Source organism: Hipposideros armiger, unplaced genomic scaffold (genome assembly GCF_001890085.2).
Source record: "Hipposideros armiger isolate ML-2016 unplaced genomic scaffold, ASM189008v1 scaffold_1165, whole genome shotgun sequence".
In the NCBI taxonomy this organism is placed as follows: domain Eukaryota; kingdom Metazoa; phylum Chordata; class Mammalia; order Chiroptera; family Hipposideridae; genus Hipposideros; species Hipposideros armiger.
Window position 1 is genome coordinate 289,920 of NW_017732515.1, and position 7,081 is coordinate 297,000.

Here is a 7,081-nt window from a genome sequence, read left to right on the forward strand (position 1 = left end):
GGTTATTTTGGAATATGGTTCCTAGGGAGCAAGACAGGGAAAGCAAAACAAGAAGGCAAAGCCAACATAAGAAAGTGTTATTGAGTTGGCCATTCCTACAAGCAGCCATTGCTTCATCTACCGGGACCTCTCAAGGAGCCAAGTATCAAGGAGATACATAAGGCTCCTTGTATCTCAGAAGTGTCCACCCTCAGGACAAAAGAGGAAGCATTCATCCATCTAGTCCTCTCTCCCAATGGTCAAGGGTGGCTCATATGAATTTCCGGGTTGCATATCTGTGTAAGTACAAAGCAGTATCCCATGTGTGATATCAGAGAAGCCATAGGGCAAGAAACTAAAGGTACACAGCATGAGCCAATAGGAAATCTCAGTCTAATTGCTCCTGCATGAAGATTAAAATCTGTAGGAACGAGTTTCCACAGAAGTAGCTCAAAGTAAGAGGTGGACCTGAACAATTTTTAAATAATGTACAAAGTCTGTCCAATCCAATAAATAAGGTCATAGGGTTTGAAATAGAAAGATTTACTTTCAAGGCAACTTTTAGAAATGCATCTTTTGTCAAAAATGCCATAGATCTACTCATGAACATGCTCCCAACATCACTGTGTTAACTAAAGATTGGGGGGAGAATTTCCTCTGTATAGTCCCTGCCACCAAAGAAGGGAAATGTAGCATCTCTGTCTAACACAACACTTCAGAAGCTGAGAGTAGGAAAGACAGATGGCATACTCCTAAAGTATGACTTGATTGTTTGGTGGGGAGATGAAAGACAGAAAATCATGAGCTCAACAAATAAAACATCATGCATGGCTAAATATATTCAGCAGCAAACTAAAAAAAGTATTGAAAAGCCCTTGAGTAATCATTATTTTCCATAAAGAGCAACTATGAGTCTCCAGGTCAAACCATTCTCAAGGTTTAAAAGCATCAAGGCTCTGGGGTTCATCTTAAAATGATCCATGGACCTCCTATTTATGTGGCCATCCCATAGGAGAGGTACAAAATTAGACAAGATACTTTGTATAAAAATGAGAATTTCTCTTAGTAAGACAAAAATTCACCCAAGTCCTCAATGTACAAAGATGTGACAAAAAGAAAATTAAAAAAAATTAAAGTATTTGCATTTATTCATTTGCTCCTTGCTAGTCTTGAAATAAGGCATAATTGTGTAAGGCCCTAAAGGAAATTAGGCAATGGTCTTTAGGAAAACAAGGCAGCTGATGTAAAAGAAGGGATTGTGTTTCCCCTAGGGCTTCCATGGGAATTGGAGGTTAAATTCTGTTTTTATTTTGCTGCAGGCAAATATTTTATATATAGTATTCCACAGAATGGAAGGAGTGTCCTGGGACAATCCACCAACCGGAGCCACAAGGGTGTAAACCAGGGCTGTCCACACCCCTCAATGGGCTCACCACACACTGAAGGCTGCTGGACTCTCGTCCAAGTGTGTCAGCAAATGACAATAATAGCAGGCGAGTAGGCAGAATTTCCAAGGAGAAAGCACTTTATAAATGCCAATGTATTATCTTGAAAATGTGAACCTGAGTTTCTGTTTTATTCTCCCACAAATCATGTTCATCATTAAGGCCAAGCCATCGGCTTCATGCCTTGGGAAAGGAGGCAGAGCCACTTAGGACAAAGATGTCTCCAAGTGAACAAGAGAGGAAGTGACTTAGAGGAAGTTCCCACCAGACAGAAAGGGCAGGTCATTCCCTACCTGGAGGGGAAAGATAAGATTGGGGTGAGGGGAGAGTGCAGGAAAAAGAGTTTATCTGGTCCCATAAAGGCCCAGCACACCTGTCTCTCTGATTCTTAGCTCAGGCAGTGGGAGCAGACAGTGAAAGAATAGAAATCTAAAATAGAAAGGAAGCAATAACAAAGTGATTCAGGCATGGCTATAGGTCAACGGGGGAATGAAAAAAAGTAGCTGACTGTAAAGACGATCAAACCTGCAAGGTGCTGCCATGGAAAGGTAACTTTATAGTAGAGGCTGGGCCAGGGGCAGGCATCCTGGGCTCCTGGATGGGAGTTAGCCATGACCTGAGATCTGAGGATGTGCAGGGCCTAGAAAAACTAGAATGATAGGACAGAGTCAGCAGAAGTCCTAGCCATAAACTCCTGCAGTTGAAGTCAGCAGGGTATCCAGGACCAGGAAGAGCATAATCCCCTGTCTTCCCCTCTGCCACAAGGACAAATGAACTACCCCCACACCTAGATACTGTGTTCGCTGGGGGAAAAAATCCTGAGAGCTTGAGCGTGAGACTATCATCATTAATTGGCACATTTAAGTCCCATTGTCAGTCTCCAACAAGATGCAGCCTTGACAGCAAAATAAGTTATAGAAAATAATGTTGCCCTTATTTGCACATCTGAGTTGTCATTCAGGCACATTGGGTTATGGTGAGGTAATTACCCCCAAATCTCAGTAGCTTAACACAATTATTTCTTGCTCATGCGATATGTCCATTGTGCATTGGTGGGGCTATGAGTGGCTATTAGTCTCTTGTCCACATTACCCTCACTCCAGGACCCAGATTAGTGAAGGCTCCATCATCTGGAACATTTCAGGCTCCGATGGCAGAGGAAAGAGAGAACTGGAGGGTTTTGCAGCGGTAATTAAATACTTTAGTTCACATGTCACTTCTGCCCACATCCCAGGGGCCAGACTAATTACATGGCCCCAACCAAACAAAAGATGAGTGGACAAGAGTAACTTCCATGGGCCAGGAAGAAAGGCAAACAGGATAGGATGAACATTAAGTCTCTACCACATAAGGGAGAGATTTACTCTACTACATAAATTATTATTATAATTCTTTTTGAATGTTTTAATTACCCAAACTTTGCATTATCTCCCAGAATCCAAATTGTAAGTCCCCTACCCCCCCACCTAGGTCTTCTTCTCTTTCCCAAACTTATCTTAGAACTGACCTGGGCTTCCTCATCCCTCACCCAACCTCCTACTACTACCTTCTCTCCAAATCCTTTCCACAGTGCCTTCATGAAAGTACTCATCCTTAGGGAAACTAACTTCTCTATTCTTGGTTCCCTCACTTTTCCTGGACCGCCAAACACTTCCCAGCCTTTAGAAGCCAACCAGGACCCTCAGTGCTCTCAGAGCACGTGCCATTCCCTTGGACGCCTCTGCTCCTGCGGCTGCCATGCAGTCAAAACCCAACATCGTTAGGAACTTGACAGTCCAACATCCTAAGGTTCCAATCATCAAAGGCCAATTAAAATAGAACTAATTAATAAAGATCAGTCTCAGCTGTATGATACTTTGAAAATTGCAAAAATCTGGTCTACCTAAACTGTATTAAGATTTGAGATCAATTCTACTATTTTATGACCTAGACACTTTTTGTTTTTTAAAAAAACCATTCTTCCTGTTTTGTGTCACCTTGCTCAGGAGCGCTGATAAGGAGCCTAGAATTTCCTCTGATTGGACTGTGATATGGGCAAACCCAGAAAATATTTCCCTGATGTTTGCCCCCATAGCATATGCACTGTTTGGGAATTTGAAATCATCCCAAAAAACTCCCCAAACTTGGTCTATATATTTGCATTCACTCGACCCTGAGCCTTTACAACACCAAGGATTTTAGCCATTTCCCTCTCAGTCTTTATCTAGAGGTTGTGAATCTTTTTAGTCTACCCTTAACCTGGACAGAGCCCAATCTCTTCTAAAAATAGGTCCATGATACTGGCTTTGTATGTAGGGGAGATAAGAGCTTTCCTTCCAGATCTAAATCTACACAGATAAAGGTTATGATTTAGCCTGATTCTCTTTGCACATATCGGAAGGGAAATTGGTGGAAATTAAGCACAGGGTGGATTAGGGAATTCACTGGTGTCTTATCAAGCAGGGGAACAGCTTCAGAGGAAAGCTTCTCTTATCTCCTATGGGTGATGCCTGCAAGCTCCCAAGGGTCTTCAGTAATTGTTTGCAACTCGACCATATGTCACTTCCCTGTGCCCTTCTGAGAAGCTTGTCATCCAGCAAGCTGAACAAAAATACTATCCTAATGAGACTGTGAACCTGAGGTACAGATACAGAGAGACCTCTTCCTGAGGAACATTTTTTACAGTCGGCAAAGCAGGAAGAAAAAAAGGAACAAAACAGTCTTAAAATTAGTGATGAAAGTCCTTACCCCAATCTCCAATCGTTTCTTAGAGGTGTTTACTACTTCTTTACTTATCAAGCCAAAAACTCTTTGAAGCTAATAGCTTATGCTCCTGGCAGTCACTAAATCTTTGGCAGATTGTATTTTCCCAAAGATGTATGCACCAATTTATATACCTTATCCCATACACTCCTCTTAGAATGTGATTGACACTCCCCACCCTTAGAGGCAGGAACTATATGAAGGTCGGACAAATAAGTTTGCAAACTTTCCACTGTGCACTTACACAATGGAAAGTTTGCAAACTTAATGATCCAACTGAACCTTCCACTGAATCTGGGTGAGTTCAAGACTCTACCAATAGAGTACAGCATAAGTGATGCTGTGACTTCTGACGTTAAGTCACAAGAGACAGTGTCCACCTGGCTCTCTCTCCCAGGAAACTCACCCTGGGAACCCAGACACCGTGCTGCAAATAAGCCCCAACTAGCCCATGCGGAGAGACTGCATGGAGAAGGCCCCGTGGAAAGGAACTGTGGCCCCAAGTGGCACCTACTAGCAACTGCTACTTGAGCGCAGGAGCCATCAGATGATTCCTGCTCCCAGCTTCACATCTTCTATTTGAGGACCCAGACCGCATGGTATACAGGACAGGCAAACCCAAGAGAGGTTACCCACGGAATTCAAGAATATAGTAAATATCCATTTTATTCCACTAAGCTGAAGGTAATTTGTTATGCAGCCATAGTAACATAGGAAGAAACTCTTCTCAGGTATGTCATTTCTCGTTCATCTTTAGATTATTCTCAGAGTGATCTTTTTCAAACAACCTAAAGATGATATAATAACATCTAGGGTAGTAGGAGGATTATTTTTGCCCATCCACAATTCAACAAAAGAGGATTTTGTTTCTACGTGAGATGAAGGTAGTTCTCAAGGTCACAGGTTAAAACAGAACAGTTGGAATGTTTCTTCCCTTTACTTCTTATAGGAAAATGGAACTTTTTGAACTAAAACTCTGTTCCTCACATGGATAAGACCCTTGAGCCCACAGAAAATATATTTGTTTCTGTGCCTACTTGGCTCCCTCTTAATTTCTAAAGGATTGAAAAGAGCGGAGAGCAGTTTCAAAAAGAGACCAATGGTAATGTCCAGGTCCATTAATCTGAGGGGGATCTGAAACAAGTGGTCTGTAGAGCTGGTTTTCACCCTAAAGATAAAATTAGTAAGAATCTCCTTAGTAAGAAAGAGGGATAAGTGAGAAATGTCATGAAAATATTAAATAGTAATAAGGGACAAAAACCTCTCCAATAACCTTTTCTGTAATTGAGAGACAGTTTTCATTTTAAATCACATTTTCATCAGCTCCAAAGAGACTCTAACGGAAGTGTTCTGTCTGCACCCCCACACCCTCAATGTACTCATCTGGCCTCTAGCTTCTAATCTCTCCTTTTTTCTGACAACTCCCAAATTTGTATCTTCAGCCCAGACCTTGTTCCTAAACTCTAGCCTCACAAATCCTTTTGCTACCCAACATCACTTGAGGTCTAACAGGCATTTCAAGTTCAACTTATCCAAAAACAATAGACCCCTGATGTTCCTTCCCAAACCTTATCCTCTCCCTGCCTTCTTCATCCTAGAGCAGCGGTTCTCAACCTGTGGGTCACGACCCCTTTAGGGGTCGAACGACCTTTTCACAGGGGTCGCCTAAGACCATCGGAAAACAAAAAGATATTGACATTACGATTCATAACAGTCGCAAAATTACAGTTATAGAGTAGCAATGAAAATAATTTTATGGCCGGGGATCACCACAACATGAGGAACTGTATTAAGGGGTCACAGCATTAGGAAGGTTGAGAACCACTGTCCTAGATGATAGAAATTCTCTCCTTCTACTGGCTCAGGACGAAAACCTTGACATCACCTTGACCTCACTTTCACAAACCACAGCCCATCCATCTCACAAGTTCCCATGACCTCTACCACAACATCACTTCTCAGCTAGATGATTGCAACAGCCTCCTAACTGGTCTCCCTGCTTCCACCTTTGCCTTCCTATGATCTGTTCTGACTCCAGGATCCAGAATGATCCTTTAGGATTATAAGTCAAATCCTGCGCTGCTTCTGCCCAGAATCCTCTAATGGCTTTGCATGTCATTGGTAGTAAAAACCCAAATCCATAAAATGGCATACAAGGTCTGCCGCGACTGGCCCACGATCTCACCTCTCTCCCCCGTCTCCCCCTGGATCGCTCTGCTCCAGGCTCACTGGCTTCCTGACTGTTCCCAGACGATGCCAAGCACCCACCTGCCTCAGTGCTTTTGCACTTGCTCTTCCCATTGCCCTTCACCCCCAGTCCCGTCCTTGATCTGTGTGGCTCATCCCCCACCTCCTTCAACTTATCAGCAAGGCTTCCCTTCACCACTCTGCTTCGAACAACCAACCGCATGCCCTGGCCCTCCAGGTTCCTCTTCACGGTTTTAATTTTCTTCAGAGGAGTTATTACCCACCCTGGGCCATTAAATAAGCAAACCAACATTCACTTATTGTCTGTCTTTCCCATTTAGAATGTACCTTTCATTACAGAAGGGTTTTTTTTTTGTTTGTTTGTTTGTTTGTTTGTTGGAGTCTATTTTGTATATTGCTGAATTTTCAGGGCCCAGAATAATTTCTGGCACACAGTAGTCACAGAAATGGCCAGAACAACACACACCTGTTGATGAATGAATGAAGCAATAAAGGAACCAGTGGACCACAGTCAATTCACAGCCAAGCACTACCTGTGCTGAAGGCAGGAGATGTGTGGAGAACTTTGGAGAATGTGTACATGTGCTCGGCCAGCTCCTGGGTGCAGAGCAATGGCAGCAAGACTTGAGGGTAAGGTCACTCATCTCTACCCCAGGGGACACAGCCCTGCCCCATGAAAAGTGTAAGCTTTAGAGCCAGAGCTCTGG